Raw genomic sequence first — 24,007 nt, 5'->3', positions numbered from 1 at the left:
CCCAAAGATTTCACAAATCACATTTTCAGGGGAGCCCATATCTTATTATTGTTGAGCAGGAAGGCAACAAGGGACCAGTGGGGTCTTCACAGTCCCTCCACAGACGAGCATTACAAAGAAAGAAACTGGCCTCTTTTTTAAGTGATTCCAGATTTGCCCCACTTGGGTGACATTTTAATTTGCTGCAAAGGGTTTAGTGCATGTGTGTGTGTGTGTGTGTGTGTGTGTGTGTGTGTGCATAAGCACGTGTGCCATATGTGCCCATTAGTCTTAATATTTGTATACAGTGTTCGCATTTTACACCATTTGTGCACCATATTAACTTAAAACAAATGCACACATGAAGTCAGGTTGAGTGGAGTACAATCACTTCCACAAGACTTCTCAAGTGTATTCATTTACAAATGAAAAAAAACATGCACATTAAGAAGGCATCATCAATGTTTGGCAAATTGACCAAGCGTGTTTGGCACAACAACAACCGCTCCTTGATCCACAAAGTCTGTGGATACCACTTGTGTACGTGGCACCTTACTGTACGCAAGTGAGACATGGACAACATATTGCAGGCATGAACATTGCCTCAACGCCTTCCATTTTTGCTGCCTTAGTTCCATACTATGTGTATGCTGGAAGGGCCATGGGCAAAACTCTGTCATACTTGAGAAAGCTGGCTCCAGTGACCTGTACATCACCCTTTGTAAACGTTTATCGAATGAATGACACTCACCTCCCTAAAATCTTATTATATGGCGAGCTGGCAAATGCCCCCCTCATACATGGTTGCCTCCGGCTAAGTTTTACAGACGTCATCATGAGAGATCTTAAGGACGTCTCCATCAACCTGGACAACTGGGAGGCACTTGCAAGTGACAGATCCAACTGGTGTGCAGCGATTAAAAATGGCTGAAGGGATTCTCAGGAGGCCTATAAGTATTTCTTGGAAGAGAGACGCTCAAAACGAGAAGCAGTAAATGGCCGACATGAACAATCATAATGAATGAAGGAACATTTTTAATCTACAGTATAAATAAGAAACCATTTTTTCACTAAAAATAATAATTATAATTATAATAAGATTGCAATAACCCTCTCTTTGCTGATTTTTCAACAACAAAAAACTAGCATGTTGTCAGTTGTGAGTTACTGGAAAAACAAATATCCTAACAAAGCCAATGATCAAAATTACTTTAAATTACAACAAAAGCGGTTAAATCACAGATACATATCTGAGATCGTACAGATCATTGGCTGTACACCAAGTTACCTTCACCGACAACATCAGTGATAATCACCTATGATTGATAGGTTCTGTTCAAGTGTGGTTCTAACTTGCTGATTCAAATAGAGAAGGGGAAAACATGCTGTTACAACACCTATAAAGAGATGAAAATCAATATGGCTGCAACCACGCCATACTGCAAATGAAAAGCATGCATGCCACGATAATGGATATGGATTTCTGGGTGTGCGGCTCATGTTTTATTCCCATGCAGTGCAGAAATCTTTATACTGCATATAGTGCTGCAAACATTGATTGATGGGTACACAGTCTATTTCTTCATAATGTGACTTTTATTAAGGGTCTTCAATCACGGTGTGAAAATAGCCACTGTACGATTTAGGTATGGTTTTAAAATGAAATTTTCTACGCATAGTACAATATTGTAAATGTGGTTAACAAAAGTTTACAGGATACCACCACTGCCAGAGCTGCCTAGTGCTGCTTGTATAATTTGTAGCTGTCAGAGACTCAGACAGGCGACAGAATATAGATGAACTTTAGACTTATGTTTAAATTGTGGGCGAGAGACTTATTGAGAAAGCCAAACACTGTGAGGAAAAATGTATGGGGAAATAAGGAGAGAAAGAGCAAAATTAAAAATGTTCTCATGCTGTGAGAAGCGGGATATCAGCCTTGAGATTTCTCACCACTTTTTTTGTAAATGGACACACCGCTCTGCGTGTGCCTTTATGTGTGGCTGAGCCTTTCATAGCAGTGTGTGTGTGTATGTGTGTGTGTGTGTGTGTGTGTGTGTGTGTGTGTGTGTGTGCATTGTCAGGGTCACACTGTCTTGTCCCTGACATATTTTGTGTGGTATTTCTGGCTGTCTAGTATCAATTTAATGTTTTAATAATGTTTATATAATTGTTAGTCAGCCTTATATATTTACGGTGTGTCATCTGTTTTACCTCATAGTGAGACTGACACACATTAGACAGCCTCAATACATACTTCATCACTTTCATCAGACTGAAGAGTCATTCCTCGGACCTGGCTGCCTATAATTATTATATAGGACACACCTGCTCTTAATTTTGTAGCTGAAACATGGATGTTGCTGTTGCTGCTGTGAGGGCACACTTTTTTCCATTGTATTATGTCATAATGAGTTGACACGTACTTTACGGTAATGAAGTTTGAAAGGGCGATGTTAATATCAAGTGACATCTAGTTTAGAAATCAGGGCAAACATTAGCAAGCTATAGTTTCTACAGTTCTGACTGGAATACAAACATACCAGGAGGATGGGTCCTCCTAAATGTTGTAAAGGTGCCTACCAACAGTCAATGGTAAAATTGTTCTGAAATGGGGAATAATGTCTTGTCTCAATATTTTTAAGCTATACAGGGTTGTGACAGCCTCCTGTCAGTAGCACCCCACGGAAGTTGGGGTTAGGGTTAGGGCGTCTCCTAGCAACACTAAAATCAGATCAGCGACTGCCATTGGAAATGCTCACCTGGAGGCCTGAAGTCTAGACACTTTCCACAAATATATCAAGAAATTCATGTATACTTATAATTTCAGTAATTTCAAAATATGCACAATAAATGCAGTGGTATTATAGTTTACATTCCCTCACACAGAAAGTAAGTTAAATAGTTATTTATAACCTGTTTCCTTCCTCTTCAACTTTATTCAGGACAGGGTGGGCACGGCACCTGGTTGAATATGGCCTGTTGTGCCATCACTTGATCTCTAAATTCTCACTTCAGTGGCGAGAGATAAAAATGTGGCATCGGTGTTGTTGCACCAAACCATATGTGTTGAAACACTGTCCGACAGCTTATTCAAAAGTCAAATTCCCCTTCACTGTACAATTCAGAGAGAAATTCTAAACCTTAATGTTTAGGAGAAGAGTAAAGTACTATTTTTCACACCACATCTCCCTTAGTTCTTTTGAAATGTAAGCATTAGCTGTGACAGTTCCAATTTCAAAATCTCATCAACTTTCCCTTCAGTACCAGTACATTTCTCTTCTCTTTGTAAGGCTCTCTAGAAATGTGAACTTCATGGAAGGATTTGCTACTCTGCTTTGTCTGCACTTTGGTTACAGTTTATTGACTCAGGATGGCGGTCATGTTGAAAACGAGATGTCACTTTCTGGAACACTGGTACACTTTCCCAATCCATCACTCCATCCATTTCCAGTTTGACTTATCTCAAACTAGTACGCACTTTGTGTCTTGTATGTGAAAGTAAGTGAAAAATAGGCTACTTACAGATTCACTATTACTCTGTGCATTATTTTAATGTTTTTTTGTTTTTCGGCAGACAATCCTATCAGAACCGCTTGTCAATGCAACAATAGAAAATCAATAGAAGAGCAACATAGTAAATACAAGCATTACAATAAAAAAAAAACAGAAAAAGCTGAAGTAAGCATATAATAACTTTATGATACATAAAGTAATCAGCGTAATCACTTAATAAAACTCTACACATGCTGAGGTTTGAATATAGAAAAATGAAAGGGAACTGAGGAAGTATTTTCACTGTCAGTCTCTTCTGTGCCATCCCTCAATAGGAACAATGCTTCCCCCAGTCCAAACAATGTACCAACCAGTGCTAAAACAAGCAAAGGGATGACATTATTCACATGAGACACAATGTATGACCAGGTTTAAGGTACAGTGCATGAGAGAGGATGCAGTTGCTTAAATTGAGCAATGTAAACATTTTGGTTAAGTCTTGTGCTTTGGTTGGTCCTGAATGCTATGTAATGAGAGGTTAGTCAGGCTGCACCCGGCGATTGTGGCGCCTAACGTCAGACAAAGGGCTAAATCTAAGAAGGCTTAAGCCATTCAAATAAAGAGAAAAGGTTATCCTTTAAAGTGTGGCTGGTGTTAAGCTTCACACCAATCGGATAAGTGTGGCCGAAGTAGCTTCCCATAAACTGATCTCAAGCAGCAGGCAGGCATGATATAAAATGCTCCTATGTCTTGGGATTTTCTCAAGCTACACCCTATTTAAATTCAAAAACAGTATTGAGTTCAAGTCAGTGCAATATTATGGAACCCATTTTAAAGACAATCTGTCATCACTGGAGACATGCAACAGCAGCCTTGCTAAAAACCCAATCAATAAAATCTCATTCCCACTGTTCCTTATTGGCAACAGGCAGAGATAAATTAGTATTGTTGAGATCTTACTTGGACCCAACTAACAATCACATTTCCCACAAAAATTGTAAATAAGGTCACAAAGAAAAGGTTAAGAGTGTCTCTAAAATATCATGACTAATTTAAAAAAATGTGGTGTAAACACACTTTGTGCGTCCAAGACAAAACAAGGATTTATATTCTTGTTAAGTTATATGTAAGTCCTTTGTGACACTGAAATCCTAAAAATTCAAAATTTAAATCACTGACCAGTAGTTTTACTGTGTCCCATCCTGAGCCTACAGTTGTTTCTATTTGGTGTGATCAAGTTTGTGTACACTTTATTTCATAATTGTGCAATTATGAGCTAACACTTACATAAAATGTATCAAAAATAAACTAACAATAAAATTAAACTATGCTGTGAAATGTGTGCTTATATTCTAATGAAGGCAATAAAAAATTAATATACCCTGAAAAGTGGTATTTATTTACAGCCAGCAGTGATTAAATCCAAACATATTGTGCTAGCAAGGGAGGAGAAGATACCCCTATATCAAAAAATAAATAAAATCCATGATGGTACGAAGGTAGACTTAAGACAGGGACTGAAAGTTTGTCTTCAGGCTCAGATTAGCACACACAGCACGTAGCCTGCAGAGATATAAACAATGAGAGATTTTTTTTTACTGCCGACATATGACAGGAAATGTTAACTCAAATCTATTTGCCCAAGGTAATATCTCAAGGTTAAGAGAAGCCAAGCATGATGTCTTCATTCTGTGAAAGGAGACCTGCTCCTTAAGGGCAACAACCTACATCGCCATCCAGCCTTCCAATGAAACCAGCAGCCTGATCCCATCAGTGTTGGCCTCAGTTCTGAATGAAGGCACTGAGGTGGATTCAGTGTCAGCTGTAGAGCCCTGCTCATACCTCTACCCGTTGAAGGTCATTGTGAACACGCAGGTGTTCTTTCACATGGTATCGCCTTTACACAGGCACCTTTGATACCACTGGACCGTAATTTAATTGTGACATAGCCTGGTGGTTGGGAGACAGAGCTGAAGCATGGGATGGTCTGTCAGGATGAATGGGCAAGAGGCCGCACACCCAGACTCTATCACTGCTAATTCAAGTGGAGAAAGAAAGAGGAATGGTGACTACAGAGAGGGAAGAGGGGGAAACAGATTGAGATAGCGGCAGAGGGGGCAATGAAGAGAACCTGCCTTAATAGTAACCTTATCTCAAAATGAACCTTTGCAAGTATGTAAGAGGTTAATTCAATGTCATGCCAGGGTGATGTACAGGGTCCATTCTACTGTCTCATTTGGGAGATAGAGCTGAGATGGTATCTCTCTCCACTTGGAAGGATTTATAGCTAATTACAGATGCATGAAAAAGAAAGCTTATGCATTCCAACTTGAAAATGAAGTGACATTCAAGGTAATCCTCCATTTCTAAAGTTTCAGAATAACAAGTTTTATGAAATTTAATATATATTTTTTCACAACTTTTTCTAAGCTGTCTATAGATTATGATGCATTAATCCAAATTACGTTTACAGCGCAGGCATTGATTTCCCAAAGGTGTGAGACACAAGCCAGAAGAAGTGAGAGGAGACGAGAGCCTCATCTGTGCTCCATTTCTTCCTGAGAGAATAGACTTTTGATGTGTTAGGATTTCTGCAACTGCTGCAGCCTCAAACAAACCTCAAAAGGCCTTGCCTTGCTGTCCCCTTAACTTTGGTGTTCAAAAAACTGTGCTTGTAAAACAAACTGCCACTATCTCCCCAAGGTTCTTAAAACATTGAAACAAACTTATTTATTAATTTATATGAATTAATAATAAATAATGATTGTAGATGTAATCTTAGTCTCCTGCCCCTCAAATACTTCCCTATATCGCACAGTCTGGCTCGCACACAGTGAATCCGCTGTGGTGTGGTGATCCTACATCCCGGCATAGACTGGAGCGACTGAGCTGCCCCCTCAGGCCTCTGAAAGTGAAGTCAGTTAACCAGGGGAAGTTTAAACACACATTTATTCTAAAGTTAGATTTGTAATAAAGGTAACGTATGCTAATCACTGATAATATAAGACGCATTATGTTCTATTTGTCTGTATCAGTAAAGATGATCAAGCCATTTAATTCAATTTCCACTAAATTCTGTTTTATTTATAGTATCAAATCGTAACAAGAGTTCACTCTTCTCAAGACATTTTATAGACAGAGTAGGTCTAGACCACACTCTATAATTTACAAAGACCCAACAATTTCCCAAAGAGCAAGAATTGGATGCAACAGTAGGAATGAACAACTTCCTTTGGGCAGAAACCTCAGACAGACCAAGGCTCTTGGTGGGCAGCCATATGTCGCTGCCAGTTAGGACACTAAGACAGATACAAATATACAGTTATAGAGAATTATGATTTATAGTAATTATAGCAGTTGGTATGATGAACGGGGGCAATAACGATAATGGAACTATGACTAGAAATAATAGTTGCACCAGTTCAGGGCGTAACAAGGTGTTGAGGGATAGAGTAGGGCATAGCAGTGCGTCTACATATGGGTCGGTTTTTGCCACCCCATGTCAAATTTAATAGATAGTTATTTTGATTTCCCTAAAAAAAAATCTGTTCTGCTGAGCTGCTACAGTTGAAGCAAAGACATCCTATACTTTCACAGAATGTATACAAGTGACATGCTCTCAAAACCTGTCTGTGAAAAATGCTATGCCTTCCTGCAAAAAGGAAGTATCTGAGAGAATTCAAATACTGACCAACATGATTGTTCCTTTGTAGCTGTCATGATTTACTGCATGGATTTTGCAGCTTTTCTAACAAGTACTTGTCCCATACACATCACTAGAGGATGAGTCATCAGTGAAATAGGGAAGCACAGCCTGTATTTTGCTGTTTGCTGTTGAAACACATGGAAAACGAAACAGGTGAGCACTGATAAATGCATCACTTGGGGGCTAGGATGCGGTCTTTGTGGAAGTTCATCAAAGGAAGCACTGGAAAAGCAGCTTGTGAAAACACCATGCAATGAATGTAGATGCGGTCAACAATGCATTACATAGCTGGAAGTTTAATCACTTTCAAGCCCTACTTCCCAAACTGGATCTCTCAAAAAACATGTCTCACCAATCTCGGACTAGCTGCCCAGCAAGAGATGTTTGTCTTTAATGCTGTACATCCACAGAAGTTGATGGATGGCAGAGTAAGGACAGAACCCCATGCTCCATTCATCAAAACCTGACAACCCTCTTCGGGCCTGGTGGCACAAGTGACAAATGAGGACCGAAGACCCTGCTGGGGGATGAAAAGAGTAGGAGCTGTGGAGACAGTCCCAGCTTGGTCAAAAAGGACAGATATCACTAATATTTGATCCATATGTGCTCCCCTGGCCGCTTGTGCCCAGATTTCATAAAATGCCTCTGAAATTTTTTGTCTCGAGCAATGAATTGCATGACGAATCGCTCTTTGCAGTTTAAGCTGGGTTCAATAAGGCCCCAAATTGGTACTTAAAAGTGTGCGGTGAGAATGAGACAGATGTGGCTGAAGGAGTCTGTGGAGATGTAAATCACATTTTGCATTTGGAACCGCAAGGAGGCAGGCAGTGGAGAGAAGTGATTCTATGTGAAGCCCCGAATCAACTGGAGTCTTCAATGCATAATGTCAGAAGTCTGTTGAAATGGGAGGAGAGTTTGCTGGTCGGAGGGGGAGAAGAGACGCATTAATTTGAACGCCTTGACCAAAAAGCAAGAATGTTGCGCCTTGCTTTCAAGTCCTCTAAAAGAATACTGTTTTTGTAAACATCCTCATCCTAACCCATTAAATGTGCAAATACCAAGCACCAGATTTGAACTGTAGTAGAAGCCACTTTAAAACTTTCACTCAAAAAAAATAATATAGGCTACTATTTATATTTTTATATCCTCTGAAGACAGCTTACTCTATTGAATCAGCTTAGTAAAAAACTAATCTTAACTTTTACCAGCATCACAAAGCCCATTGCTGCATTTTGGTAAAAAGGTGATCATTCAAGGGACTTTATGGCTTTTTTTTTCAGCCAGAGTGTATATTGTGTAACAGTAGCACAGCAGTCGGGGTGTTACGCTCTACGTAACCACCACGCTGCCTTGGTGCTTTAGTCTGCAGAGTTCTTTCCGGCACATTACAGGTCGACACAGGGAGAATGAGACCATGAAGACTTGATTGTATGATGCTCCATTCAGTTGTCCTTTATGTGAAGACAAGCGTAGAGAGAGAGGGACAGGCTCCTTGTTGCTGAAATCGTAGTTTAAATAATGTTGGATCGTCAGTATTTGGCTTATACTGGAAGAACAGAAAAGAGCAGCAATAGGGTTACACACTTCATTATCACGTTGGATTACATATCTTATCCAAGGGCACCTTGGCTGTGATTGATGAGGGCGCAGAGTCTGTTTATTTATCTTCCTCGTCCTTTCTCATTACAGCTACAGTAATGATTCTTCTCATCAGTCATGTTTCAGTCACATTTTCTATCTTCATCATTGTACAATAAAACATTTAAACCGCAGGTTTCCATTGCTGAGACATTTTATACAATACTTTATGTGCTGTCTTGTTGCTTGGCAGTCTTCCCCAGAGCTGTATCTTCTAATAGCATCTCCATGATGCTTCTTAAAAGCTAATTGCTTTGCTGACTATTTTATTTTACAACTTCATAAGCTATCTGTTCATTTATTTAGTGGCTTTCATATCAGTAGTTGTTTTAAAGCTGCATTAATCAATGATTGGCATCATTTGGCCAGTAGCGGGTAGGAAAACATCAACACAAGCTAAGAGGTACACAACCACCGCATATTTTTAGCTTAGAATTTTGTCACAGGTAATGCTTTAGAAAACGTTGCCTTTTTTGTATTCAGTAGATACATCATTTGTTTGGTTTTGCCCCCTGATTACCTGAGGAATGTAAGTCCATTATTCACTATTCATAGCTGTCCCAGTATTTAGCTAGTTAGACACTCAATTATGATCACTAACACTGCTAACCTTGTCCATCTGGCGCAGATAGTCAAAGTCACATCATTAGCGCCTTGTCACATTGTCACTGGACATGCTATTTTTCTTTAGGATGTTTATCTGAAATCTTTTTCTGGAATAATTAATAGCTTTTCTGAGAACTGAGCTACACAAACAGTTAAAACCTAAATAATGCGAGAAAAGAGGCGAATAATCTCCAAGGAGTTTCTGGTTTTTAATTCTCAGTTATTTTGGCAATATCAGCGATCCTTTGACATTATAAATCATTGTATTCATTACTGTAGTGCAGGTTTAAATGTAAATGTGAGGGGTAAAACTTGACAGTTTCCTCAAGAGAGAGGAACGCAGACTCTTTCTCTGTCTCACACACAAGAACGTACGCTAGCTTACACACTTTGTGTTGGCTTAATTATAACTGACTTTGACTTTCACTTTGCAGCTTAAACCATCCATGACCCAAATGCAAAGGAATCCATAGTAGTCTTAAACTTCCCAGGACAATTATCATAACCAGTGGCTCTGTGTAGCTCTGGATTGTTTTCTTTACCCTCTGCATTAATTTTATGAATACTGATTTGCAAATCTTGTTTGGTTTGATGTTTGCACGTGTTATTGATTTTTGTTGAGTGCTCAGGGTGGTAAATAATCACAGAGGATATATTGCCTTTGATGCAAGTTTAGCTTTGTTTACCAAGGAGGGGCTGTTTAATTGCACTTTGTGCTTTGTGCTCAATTTGTGCTGATTGAAATCTATTGGATTTGAGAAATATGTTCAGTTTAATTGGATGTATTGTGCTTGGCATTATTTAATTTTTATTTTTAAACTGCAATAACATTAAGAATGCATTGCACTTCATATACATTACACAACCTCTCTGACCACAATGGTGCCCTTTAGATTCTCAGTAAAATGCAACCTAAGCCCATGTAGTCTGAATACTTAATATTTTAAAGACTTTTAGACACACTACAGTTTTGTAATTAGTGACTGCACACATTTTCAAGTTGCAAAAATACACTGTCTGTGTAACTTCATTGTATCCAAGTTTTGACAAAAGCCACAAACAGCCAATGGATGAGACTGTAAATTAGCTATAGACAGTTTGGACTGTGTGCTACAGTTCAGATACAGAGGGATTATCTTGACTTGCCTAAAACTTTTGTAGTTTTGCTAATTTACTTGCAGTCCCCCTCATTTTTACTCTTGTTGTCTCGCAACCATACAACAACTCTGTGTGCTCTCTTGTTGCCTCTAATTTATACTTCCATTAAGTTGGAACACACTTTGCAGAGACAGTTTGGAAATCAACTCATGTGGTGGAAATTCTGAGAATATAAACATGGAATGTAAGACTCAGCGTATCATGACATTTGGAACATTTGTACCAAAGGTAGAAACTGTGAAAGATTCAAGCAACCAAAAACATAAAACAAGTTAGCAGTTATATATGCAATTTTCTATCACACTCCACTCTCCTGCATCCACAGCCTGTCAGTTATTTTAAGAATGCTCAAGGTAAAGTAAAAAAAAATCCCTAAAACCCTTGAAGCGTATATTTGATAGAACAGTACTTTTATTGCAAGAAATTTAAAGTACATGGGCTTCCCTAGCTTAAACATCCCATTGCATGGTGCTCTTGATCAACCGTCACTTCGCACGTTTGAAAGCCAAGATGTCTATCTCTCATGGTTGGGCCAAATTCTCTGGACCAAGCAGAGAAAGCGGAGGTTACCTTGCCCCTTATGACCTCATTAGAGGCACACTTACCTCCGCTTTCTCTGACCATCCAGATCGGCCCATCTGAGCTTTCCCTTTCTCAAAGGCAGAGCAGGATACCCAGGGCTCGGTTTACCTCTCACCATTCCTAGCCACTGGGGGACCACAGGCAGGCTGGAGGAAGTCATATTAATGTTAAAAAAACACATAAATTGAAATTTTCATGCCATGGGACCTTTAAGTGTGTGTGTAATAAGAGAGGCAGTATTCTACACTGTGTGCTGCTGGCACAAAAATGTTGGAAATGCAGGCCATACACCACAGTTGCCCCTTTGAGATCAGATAAAAGAGTAAGCTTTAGACCTTCATGCCCTCCAATTTAATGTCAGTCACTAACACTGAGGCCAGTTTTTCTGTGGTAACACTGTGGAGAATTCTAGGTCTCCTACCCGTCCCTGCAGTACATCCTATCAGTCACTTCATGAAGCCTCTTTTTTTTGTTTTTCTGCCTTGAGCGAGTGTTACGCATGGTTGAGTGTCCACAGGGAGTCTCAGTGAATATGCAGTCTTTGTGTGACAGGTCAGTTCCCATACAGAAGTTACTCCTACAACACTTAACCAATAAAGACATGTCTGTATTTACCTATGTTAACACAGCAGACTTAAGAATATATCCTGCGTTTACATGTACTGTATGCACACGTTCTGTATGCCAAGTACCACAAATAGCCACTCAGGTCAACGTAAATTTTGGAAAACATGTGTGAATTGCACAGTGGATGGGTAATTGAATTCAGTAAGATAATTAAAATTAGAATCTCACCTGCCACTAATCTATTCAGTCAAATATGCAGAGTAGAGAATTAATGTTTGCAAATAGATTTTTTACATATGAAATTCATCCAACAAGCTCTGTTTCTTTTACATTTTTGACCCTGTCAGCAATTAGACCACACTTCTACCTCCTATGTTTGTAATGTGATCTGCTATGTCGGCCCATCTGTCAAAATCCTCGTATGTTTAAGCCAAGAGCAGAGGTCTGGACTGGCAGTCACCAAAGTGTATCAAATCAATTAAGAGATATTTCAACAGTTATCACAAAGTATTTTTTAATGATTTATTTCAAGATTACATTGAGTAGAAGCCTCGTTATAAAATGATACAATTTTTTAAGAGATTTGAAGAAGACATAATATAAGACTTTAAGCAATTGAAGCCTGAGAGGAGTATAAAATGGGCTCCATGTACTTCACATTTTTACAGGTTTCGGGGTTAAACAGGCACTGTAACCCCTCCTAGTCTTGTCAAATCAGATATCAGAAAAAAAATAATCTCGTACTGTGCCTTCAAAATCTATCAGTATGGATTCAACCACATCCTTTCTGCACAGTATGTTTTTCTTGCTACTCAGTCAAGGGATAGCAAATGTGTGATTTGCCAAGTGACCACACTACTGTATCAAATCAAGATAAAATGCCTCCGCAACTTTTTCACCAGTCACCAGCAATGGCACTGTGTTGTTGTGACTATGGAGGAAGCATGATGTAATAGAAAATGCAGAGGTCAAAATCCCCTGATTGAATGTGAAGTAGTGACTGAAGAAGCCCTGAGTGAACAAGACAGTGCTCTTCAGGCCTACTGACGGCAGATTGGGGCAGATGCCTCTTCATTTGTCTCTCTTCTGATCGGAGCTGTCAGTAGAGATTCATCTCGTGAGAAATATGTTTGTCCACTCATGCAGTTTCTGTCACAAGTACTCCTTCTGTCTCAAAACTTTGACTTTATAATGATAGATAGATATAGATAGATAGATAGATAGATAGATAGATAGATAGATAGATAGATAGATAGATAGATAGATAGATAGATAGATAGATAGATAGATAGATACTGTAGATAGACCTGAGGAAGGAGTCATCATGCTGTTCACACCGCTGCTTGTCAGAAGATGCCGGGAGGGAACTGTTAACCACGTCTTTATCCAAACGAGCCAGGCTGTCCAAGCAATTCAGCAGCAGTGATCCAACAAGGACATCCATGTTTTTCTTAATGCCTCCCCTCTAACTAAGATTACTTAAGCCCCCTGTTTTATGGTTAGCAAAGCCCTTCAATTTCCCCAAGCCCCTGTTATTAACAGACTAGGAGTATGAACCATGTGATTGTGTTCTACGGCAGAAGGTATATTACCTTTTTAAGGTGTCAAGGAGAGTACCTCAGGGAGCAAGTTATAATTGCAGCCGGCACGGGATTCAATTGTTAAAGCATGTTAGAGTAATTTCTTAGTGTTTGCTTGAGTGCACTGACTGCCAGTGTGCAATTTTGGTATCAAACATGTAGGTAATGTGATAGATGATTAGAGGTCAAATCTAATGCAGAGGCAATCCTTGCAGTGCAGTAAAACACTATTACAGTAACTGCCCTAACAGTAGCCAATATGTTTAGGCATAATTTAAGATGCATTTTACAGAAATCCATGGTAAAGATTACAGGGGAAATAGTATTTCCCTACAAATGCAAGTACACATTTGAGTGTTGAGTGACTTTGAGTTTTGAAATACAGGCTGGCAAGATACACAGATTATCTTAACCTTATCTGTTTTTGTACTTAGCAAAGAGCAGTGTGCAAAACATTCAGGTAGTAGCTTCTCATTTTTAGCCGGCACTGACCATGCATTTAGTTTTATTATGTATACTGAGCGTCTTCGGCACATGAAAACAAAATATTTTGGGAGAAATTCTCTTTCACCTCAATTTCAGGTTGTACTGTGAGTGTGCAGTTGTCATTTAGTTAGATATTATCAAAATCGGACTACGTATTGACAGAAACCCGTTATTAAAGGACTTTGACCAGGCCACAATCACTTCACGCGAGACATCCCTAATTGTCACTGTGAGCATGTGAGCATGCTGATGTAAGCATAAAGTTCAAAGTACCACTGTGACCACAATAAGTACAGTCTCACAAAGCTGCTGCATGGCTACAAACTCTTCTTGTATCAGTAGATAGGACAGCCTATTTGAAAATGAAATATGACATATCCACAATATCCTACTCATGTGTCAAGGGTCAAGAGTGTGAATGCCGAGTGATTAATTCATAATGGCTGCATTTTTTTGACATGCATCATTAACAACATAGATCTTTAGTGACCCGCAGTAATACAGTTACAAACCTTATGATGCCCACTAAAGATCTGAGGTCAGCAGACGTGTTGTGAACAATAACCACATAGATAGATTATGATAATTTAAAAACCAGGTGAGATAAAGTGATAATTTTTTCAAGTAGCACATGCTTATTGTCTTTCCACAATGACCACCACAGTTTTGATAGTAGCAGCTCACAAACATTCATCACAGGGACTAATCTTCACGCCTGGAGCATGTCATTGCCTCCAAAGTTTCCCATAGTGTCTGGTGGCCGCTCCTACCACTCTGTAGGTGTAATGCCTCGAACGGAACATGAGAGGTAAAGCTGGAAGTTGGAAACAACAGCAGTTACCTACACTGCCAGACCCTTGACTATCTTACTGGGATCAATTGAATTTCTGCAGAAGTCGAAAATGACTCTGGCTGGTTGAGCCACCGCTGTGAAGATGAAAGGCATCTACTGAAAGACTGCGGTTGCTTCTTCACTTTGGAAGTGAGTGCGTTATTTGTGTAATGGTGCTCGCAACTCCAACACCAGTCTGTCAAATTGGCCACTCCAAGGGTAAAGGTACCACAGTGATGCAGGAAAGTACACAGCAGCCATGAGCCAACAGTCTTGATTCACAAACATTTAAGGAGGTGTTTGCTTATGATTAAAAGTTATAGATAGTGTTTTTTTGTAAGTATATACAGAATATATATATATATATATATATATATATATATATATATATATATATATATATAGAGTAGCTCTAGTCCTGGAAACAATATTTCAGAGTAGTGTTACATTCCAACAGGACACAACATTGAGCTATTATCTATTTATACCTCAGAGACCAACTGAGATTTTGGCTGTTTCACCCAGCAGCACCTTCGGGTGCTGATGTTATTCCTGTACAGCTCTGCAGCTCTGGCTGAGGCTGGAAATTCATTACAGGGATCAGTGTATTCCAGAAATGGTGTGGGCGGTGGTGTGTGTGTGTGTGTGTGTGTGGCAGAGGGAAGAGAGGTAATATTATAGGGGGATTGCCTGTAAAGCCACAACCTTCTCCCGTCCTCGGTCTCTGTCAAAAGTTCTCCCTGAGGGGGCTCAGCAGGTAGCATTAAGGGTAGGCTGTTTACAAGTATTCGTCAAACTCCTGAAGGATCAGTCTTAACTCCTGCTGCAATGCAAAAATGAAATTTGAACAAGTAATTTAATTCTTAAATAGTATGAAAATAAAACTGTCAGTGGGGTTGAAAAAAGCTAGTTTATTTTAGCTGTCATTTGTTGGCATGGCCAAATTCAGGGTTGCAGCTATAATAGTTAGGACACTGAGATTGTATCCTTTGTCTTATTTGTAGATGTTTGGTGGTTGCAATCAATGGGTAATACATCCTTTTTTTTATAAACACATGGTGGATTTATTATTGGCTTATCTCTTAATATTTAGATAAAATAATTAGCTACAATGCCATTTGAAATTCAATCATAAATAGATGTATACAGTATCAGTATTTGTGCATCACAATCTTATTACTGTTGTTGTAGAAAAGGCTATGGAACTGCATTTAGACAATAATAATCAAAACATGAAACTAAGTAGGCTACATAGAATTTGACAAATAATAACAATAACAAAAACATTTTGAAGACTGTATTATTACATTTACACATACACATTCTATGTGGTTATAATGTAGTCGTCGGCATTTGGCCATAGCTGGGAAGGTTTACTAGCTCTGGCTTTAAGCCAGGACATGGAATCTTTTTTGGTGCGGTCAGAGCCACATGAATCATTGCCACTATAATATTACTGGTCACAGGGTTGAAACCCTGCAACAAGGCCTAATATTTTCAAAGTTATGGCAGCCACTGGAGCAATTCATTGCCATATTGTGTGTTATCAGTGGAACAACCTCTGCGTTGACTGGTGGATGTGACGTGTGTTGGAATTCACACTTGACTTTGTTGAGAATAGGATGTGGGGCCTTACCACAAGAAATATTTTTCTTGTGGTTTTCTGTAGGGCATTTCTTCATTTATTCAATAGAGTCAATATAATGATCTTGTGTGAAGCCGCAGTGACTGGGCTTTTCATATTTTGGTACAGTGTTGTAATAGTTGCCGGCAGGTTCAAAGCAGAGTCACCAGGTTTTTCTTGACACAAAAGGTAACATGACGTCTAACAGTGGTGAGGATAAGGTAAATAAATAGTTCTTTCAAGGTAACCTGTGATAGGCTTTTCTACTATGCCATCAGTCCCAGCTACCGTGTGTCACCATGGTAACCGATGATCAGGCTGAGCTCAGCACAGCACAGTTTAAAACCAAAAACAGGAGGACAAACAAAGACTGCTCTCCAAAGCTGTGATTACAATACGCAACGCTGTGTTGACACCACCCTGTTTATGCAAATTAGCTTGCCTGTGTGAAGTCTCTGCAGCATCCATCATCCACATCTCGTGCTATTTCATTGTGTCATAGCACACACTCTGCAGTTAAATTTGTATACCTCAGAGAATGTATGAAGGCGTCGAGAGATTATCGCTGTAAAATCTTTCAAATAAATCACCTTGGAGATAATTACATCACATCATCACTATTAGGCCTCTGCCATTTCCTTTATTCTTTAATGTGAATGTAATGACAGGTTCAACCTGCTTCTACCCAGCTGATAATTGACTAAATGGATAATTATAATTTAACTGGATGGCTGTAAGTTATGGGGGTTCGAAGGTGACCTGCATGCCTTATGATTGTTCTTGTATAAGGACATCCTGTGCTCTGCGGCTTGGGCTTCATTGAGCTGTCAGGAGCTGTGGGGGATGCTGTGCTGTCAGCCAGCCTGCCCACCTCCACGATACATGGAATCGATCACTCTGCCGCCTCCTAGAGAAACCCAACCACCACAGGTCCTCCAATTACTGCTGATGGGCCACATCTTTCTATAAGAATAGGCGTCGGAGGTACATGGCGCCTTTCAGGGCCAGGGACAGAAAGAGAGAGAAAGGATGAAGTGGTGCGCTTGCATTGGAAAAGAAAGAGGCAGAGAGAGAAAGAAAGAGTAAGAATGTGGTGACAAGCGTGTGCGGCGACTAGTGAAACCTCCCATATTCAACTTTGCCAAGACGGATGCTGAACTTAGACCCGCATGTGCATTATTAATATTGACCACTTACACGAGAATAAAGAAGCATTTACTCACCAACTGACATGCCTGAATTAATCATAGAGCCATACTCAACGGCATTATGAATTCTCTTTCATGACAAACCTGGCAATTTTCACTTAAATGACAGATGTGTTCAGAATGAAAAAGGCCACAAGGTCTGCCATTATCTCTGGCATTATCTGACGCACCATCAAAGATTTAACAGAGGACAGGCTTTGTTTTTTTTTCACAGCAGGATATTTTCCACTCAATAATAATATTATTCAATGGCGATCATACATACCCTGGTGGTATTACTGTATGTCAGGGGAAATTCCGCAGTGCAATGTAGCACAGGTCTGACTCTCCAAGGATGCACAGATACACATAAAAGTATAATGAATTCTGCAGACGTAAGCGTGTGCTTCTCCCTTGCCTTAGTGCAGTGGTTGCTTTTCTTGCAATGGTCAGGTGAGTCTGTACTGTACTAGATATTTTTTTGTGGGGCAATGTGCTTTAACATTGTGTTTGTGTGTGTGTCTGTGTGTGTGTGTGTGTGTGTATGTGTGTGCATTTTATTCTGTTGTCCTGTACATGGCTCCCAGTGAGTCCATCCAGTGGAAGCAGAATTAGAAAGGATTGTACCTGCAAGGCCCTTGCAGCTGCTATTGCAGACTCTGTGTAAGATTAGAAAATATATTAAAAATCATGCCGCAGTCAGTACATGTACAAATATAAATCACAATCAAAACTGCATAAAGGAAGAGAAGTGTCATACTATCACACTTTTTTTGTTATTTTTGAGTTGTATTTCTTTCTGCAAGACAACCTTTGCCAGAGGAAGCCTTGATTCATGATACATTTGTGTGTATTCACAGTACACGTGTCAATCTCTATTCTGATGGGTTACATTAACCAAATCCAATTAAGACGGAGGTCTCAATGTTTTTTCCTCCATCCGTCACTGTCAGATGCACAGACTGACCGTGGTCGTAGTGGTCAGCCCACGTTAGAGCTACAGCTTTTCACACAGTATGAGCTTGTCTGAAAGAGTGTAAATGTCTGCGGACTCCCACGCACATACACTGTGTGTGTGTGTATGTGTGTGTGTGTCTGTGTGTGTGTGTGTGTTTTTGGTGTCTGGTCATAAAGTAGAACATGACAGAATGGAGCCGCCTGCTGCAGTCCATCTTAAGTCCGGGGCTTGTGCTGTGAGTCTTTCATGTCCTGGAGCAGTTTCTGAGTGCATTGCAGATCTTAATATCACATGAAATGCATAAGCCTTCTGCTGGGTAAAAATCTCTAACATACCCCAATAACCTGGAAAATTTGTAATACTGTATTATGGTATTACATGGTATTACTGCACATTTCCCATACATGAAAAAAAATGAGGAGCAAGTATCTTTAGTACAACATGTTTTTTGTGTGTTTATATAAGCAACACAATTCTTTCCTTTTACGGTCTGAATTTGGTTAATCAGTAGAGATTTCTGTTTTAAGCATCCATTGTCTTTGTAAACAGAGGTGGTCAATCCCAATTGTAGTTCATGAACAATTATGTCATTATATAAATAAGCCCTAAACAGCCCGGGCAGATTGGCAGGTGTGGAGGTTTTGGAGTAACATTTAAATGACTGAACAGCCATCCTAATTTTAAAATGATATCATCTTGAAACTATCACTATCTTTTGCTTTCACTATATTACACCTCCTATTAGACAGCAGCAAATTTATGTTCAGTGTTGTAACCATAGCTACGCATGGCACGCAAGACTTGTTTTGGATTGGTGCCTGGTTTTATCTCTTTTAACCCCCGATGAGCAGAGGCACAACTTCAGATCCTTGGCCTCCTTTTACCGCTCTACAGGCTATGATGACAATAATTGCTGTTTGAGCTTTTTCTATCAGAGTCCTTTGGTGCTAAAATTACAGTAAGTGCTGAGCAACTGCTGAGAGTTTCTTTGTAGGGATCGTCCGATTTGGTTTTTATCGGCCTTAGGCGATGACCAATACGGGCTGCCGATTTGCTTGAGCCGATATTTGGAGCCGATACTGCTTTTACTCATAAAAATGTAAACTGCTCTGCCATTTCTTTAAAAATAATAAACAAAAACACAGATCAGTGTCACTTTTGAAATCATCTTGCATTCATATCACCCAAATTATGTGTGCAATATCCATCATATGGATGGGTCTGCATACAGTTAACTGTCCAAGGGTAAAAGGCTTTCACCAACATCTACAACACAGCCATGATGATGCATTACTTGCTGATATATTATAAGACAGATATAATCAGGTCGTCACAAAATGCCCTTTGTCAACACATTAAAATAATTTAAGAAAACAATAAACTTGAAAAGTAGCCATTGAAATAAAGTGCTTGATTTGTAATTTAAGACTACCGCAGTGCTAGTGGTGGAGGGGCAGTGCATGGTCTGCACATGAACTGCAGCGTCTCCAGCAACACAGAGATGCCTGTGGACGCCTGTCTGGACATAATACCGCTGGAAAAAACTATCAGCAGACGCCGCAACCACATATCGGCCGATGCAGATACACGTAAAAACGCAAATATCAGCCCGACATATCGTCTGGCCGATAAATCATTCTGTCACTATTTCTTTGATTTACAATCTGGTTGGTTTACATTATATTCTGTGTTGTTTCTTGTTGTTTGAACAATGTATAGCTCATTTTTGTTTCTGATTAGTTTTACATTGATTTTCATTCACATTTGTTTTGATATTGCACACGATATGATGATTTTCTTTTCATTAAACCTGACATTGCTACAGTTGTGGGCTTTGAGCCTTTAGGGGTGGTGCAGTATTGTTCCCTGCCATGCAGGAGGTGAATATTTGAACAAGTCTTTCAGTCTCCATCATGTCAAAACAGAATATAACGTGCCATTTTGGAGGCAGAGTGAATGTTTGCTTGTGATGGTGTAGAGGCCAGGAAAAAAATGTGGTCTTTCTGGACAAAGCCAATCGCTGTTGACCACTGTTTGTACTGATAGGACAAAGAACAAATTACTTGTTTCTGAGTAAATATCAGCAAACAGACGCAGCCACGAGGTTTGTTATAAGAAATCAGTTTTAGTCTTGGAAACGTAGCGATCAACTGCAATTAACATTATCTTTGTAGCCAAGGTGGTGCCATTTGGTAAAGCAATGGTGGTCAACACCATGCCAACCAATGTGAATCATTCTGCGCACAACCCTTGTTTTTCCACTTTAATTTGGACACACCTTTATATTGTTCCAAAATAGATCACTGTCAATATAAATGTAGTGTGTGCTGCGAGAGCTTTCCTTTTCTTTAAGTACATTTAATACATTTTACATGTAGATGACTTCACATGCCAGTGATGCTTTTGTTTTCATACACCTTTTCTTTACAGAGGATTCTGACAGTAAGTTTTTAGATTTTCAGCAGCTGTTGCAGGGAAATGCATGATCACAAATCGCAATGACATGCTAGCCTGAAGAAGTTGTTTGGATGGGAAGCTATAACCCCGGTAGCCGACTGTAGCTTGTTTTTTTGTCACTTAGCTCTGCATCCAAGTTTCTACATTGGTACTTTTGATGTTTGTTGTTTTTTACTTTGTAGTGAATTCTCAACCCTGCATTGAGCTTTGATAGATGTTTTTTGTAATGCCTCGGTTCACCACACTAAAACTCACAAAACACCCCAAATGCCTCGTTATCTTGTGAATATAGGGTGTAAGGTGATCTGCATCAGTATGTGAACACAGACCAGTAGACTCTGTCACTTTCATTAAGGTCTCAGATTTCATCCATCCCCACCAACTGACGTGACCATTTTTGACTGTATCAAATATTTCCATACAGTGATCCATCTTCAACACAATTGCTTCATAGGTATTTGGTGCTTCAGAAAGCTTCATTTCTCCACCCCCAGTAATGTGGCTCCACAGAGTATGTTTTAAATCCTGGGGCTCAGGTTGAGAATTCTCAAGTCAGCTGGATCTACCAAAGGGGTATTCCCCATGGTTTTGAGATAATTACTTTCTACCCTTATGACAACCCTATTGAATGTAGATTAGGCCAATAACAAACCTGCGACACTGCTTGCCCTCCTCATTGCATCTTGTCAATAGGAGAGTAATGTGTCTTGTTTCTCCTCGCGTGGCATCAGCTGGTCCCCCTCTTTAACCACAGTGGCTGCCCAGAGGCGAGGACTACCAACACTGTTGCCGATGAGGCCGACAGAGGAAGTCTCATCAATAATGGATAGCGGTAGCTGGGGGAGAGGAATTGCGGTGGAGTGAGTGAGAAGTGCAGCTGGTGTGTTGTCTTATTTCTTCCAGATGGACATTTTGAAATTATGCTCCCCAGAGGCCCTGCTTTAGAGAAAGAAGGCTATTAATAGCCGATGGGCTAAATAAATTGTCAAATTTGTGTTTTGATATGCATCCGGCCATATTTCAGCAATTTATTTCTTTGCTGTTCTGTTATCATTTCCCGAGGGCGTAGGACAAAGAAACTCATGTATTCCATGGGAAAAATAGAAATATAAAGCCATATCACTGGTTTTCATACTGTATGACAAAATTGTGAAATACTCAAATGCGAAAAGGAAGTCAACTACTTGGATGTAGTCCTAAAAGGCACACCCGATGAAAGCAAAAACAAAATCTCATCCATTTCCTGTATGTCAAGCAGCTTGTAACTGTACCTCATCAGAGTCCTACGAGGAACACACACACAGACACAAAGATTAACTCTCCCGACAGCTGTCCAGATGCAAACAGAAATCCTGGCCACCGAGGCACTGAGAATGACCCAGTGGCTGTTTTAGTGTGGCAGCGTCTCCTGCCAGCTGCCATCCTGCTCATTCTCTTTCTTCAATGCCCCTCATTGTATTGGAAAGAGGAGGCCCATTCTAACTCACGTCTCTCTCATGCTTTTTCAGAGACCAGCCCTGAAGACGTGAAACTGTTGGGAGAGTTTTAATAGCGCCGGTGACACAGCTTCCCACTGCGTTTCACCACCTGCAAAGACATCTCTGCTCTCCAGACAGCACCAATAAAGGCAGGCTTGAGACAAAGAGTTTTGGCAGTATCCTACGACACAAGGAGGAGAGAAATACACTGGAGGAGGGGTCTATGCTTGCTGCAGACAGGCAAAGCACTGCTTGTGAGTATCCTATTGTTGTCAATACAACTGACCAGCACTGTGCAATACATTTCCCATGCACTTGATGTTTTTGTTCCTGTACAGTATATATAAGTTCATAACCAGAGTTCCATCTAAGAATCATTGCAAGATATTGATCCCTTTCTTAGGTGCAGAGCATTTTTAACCAGAGATGTTTTTAACTGTTACTTCCTTATTTATTTTTCTACCAGGCAGGCGACATAAAATCTCTCACCAAGGATGTATATAGGGAGGCAGGTGATACTAGCCTACCATCACCCACCACCAGATAATCTCTCTCATTCTCTGTCTCACGTTATCATGGCTGTCTTCCTACTTTCCGTCTCGCTTCCTTTCCAATTGATGTTGCATTTTCACTAGGAAATCCAGTAGAGGAATTACGTGGAGGACAGGGGCAAAATGATCTGACAGATCCACTTACCTCTGCTGCATACAATCCCCCTGGCCTCTGATATTATTAGAGGTTGATATATATGTGGGCATAGTGCAAGGGAGCATGGGGGAGAAGGTTGGGAGGTGAGGAAGACAGGAAGAGGGGAGGTGTAAAAGAGCTCAAGAGCTGATGCTGCTGATGAAAAATCTGAGGGAATAATCTAAAGGTGTGGAGGCAGCAAGTGATGAGATAGTGAGGTGAGGGAAAGCAAAGGAGTGAGAGAGGCTTGCTATTACATCGCTTGTAGGCTCTGTTGTCTTCTTACCACCGGAGAAAATATCATGATTCCTTATTGGCAAGCCTAAGGTAAGATGAATTGAAACCTCATACTCTCATATTGCTTTTTGCCCAGTGCAAACAAACTCGGCTAAAATAAGACAGGTTAGCAGACAGATCTATATGACTTACATAAACCACAAATGCCCTGGGATCACGGCATTGGTCGATAGCAATGTTTCACACTGCACCAAATACTAAACTTACACCAACTGCTCTCAGACAATGATAAAAAAAACATAACAGCACTATTTAAATTATACTTTTGTTATGATAAATTAGTTTGAATTACCTTGTTGCTTTGGATATTCTTTGACTAACCATAATGATGCAGCACTTTGTACAGACATTCATGGATCACCAGAAGTTGAATCCTCCTGACTTTTCATCTACCATGAGGTTGACATTTTTGGCTTCTAGTGGAATGTCTTGACAACAAGAGAATACATTGCCATTGAATTTAGTACAGATATTTATGATCCACAGAGGATAAATCCTAATGACTTCTCCTCTGGTGGCAGGAGTAATTCAACATCACTTAACCCGTGAAATATATCAACAACTATGTGATGGATCGGCACAAAAGTTTGTACAGGCACTGATGGTTTAAAGGGGATGTCTCCTGATTACTTTTCATTTAGTGCCTTCAGCAGGTCAGATTTGATTTGTCTTTGAATTATGACTGAATAT

General features: G+C 39.9%; 1 protein-coding gene across 6 annotated transcripts in view; it reads left to right on the top strand.

The window, feature by feature from the left end:
• Positions 1–24,007, top strand: part of b3gat1a (beta-1,3-glucuronyltransferase 1 (glucuronosyltransferase P) a) — a 70,444-nt gene that overhangs the window by 13,289 nt on the left and 33,148 nt on the right. For all 6 annotated transcript variants that reach the window (XM_034866886.1, XM_034866887.1, XM_034866884.1 and 3 more), the window contains one exon: positions 22,364–22,587. The gene's annotated coding sequence lies outside the window, so the exon portion shown is untranslated. The remainder of the gene's footprint in view (positions 1–22,363; positions 22,588–24,007) is intronic.

This window comes from Etheostoma cragini, chromosome 3 (genome assembly GCF_013103735.1).
Source record: "Etheostoma cragini isolate CJK2018 chromosome 3, CSU_Ecrag_1.0, whole genome shotgun sequence".
In the NCBI taxonomy this organism is placed as follows: domain Eukaryota; kingdom Metazoa; phylum Chordata; class Actinopteri; order Perciformes; family Percidae; genus Etheostoma; species Etheostoma cragini.
Note: the sequence above shows the minus strand (reverse complement) of the source record. Positions and strands in the feature narration are given on the sequence as shown.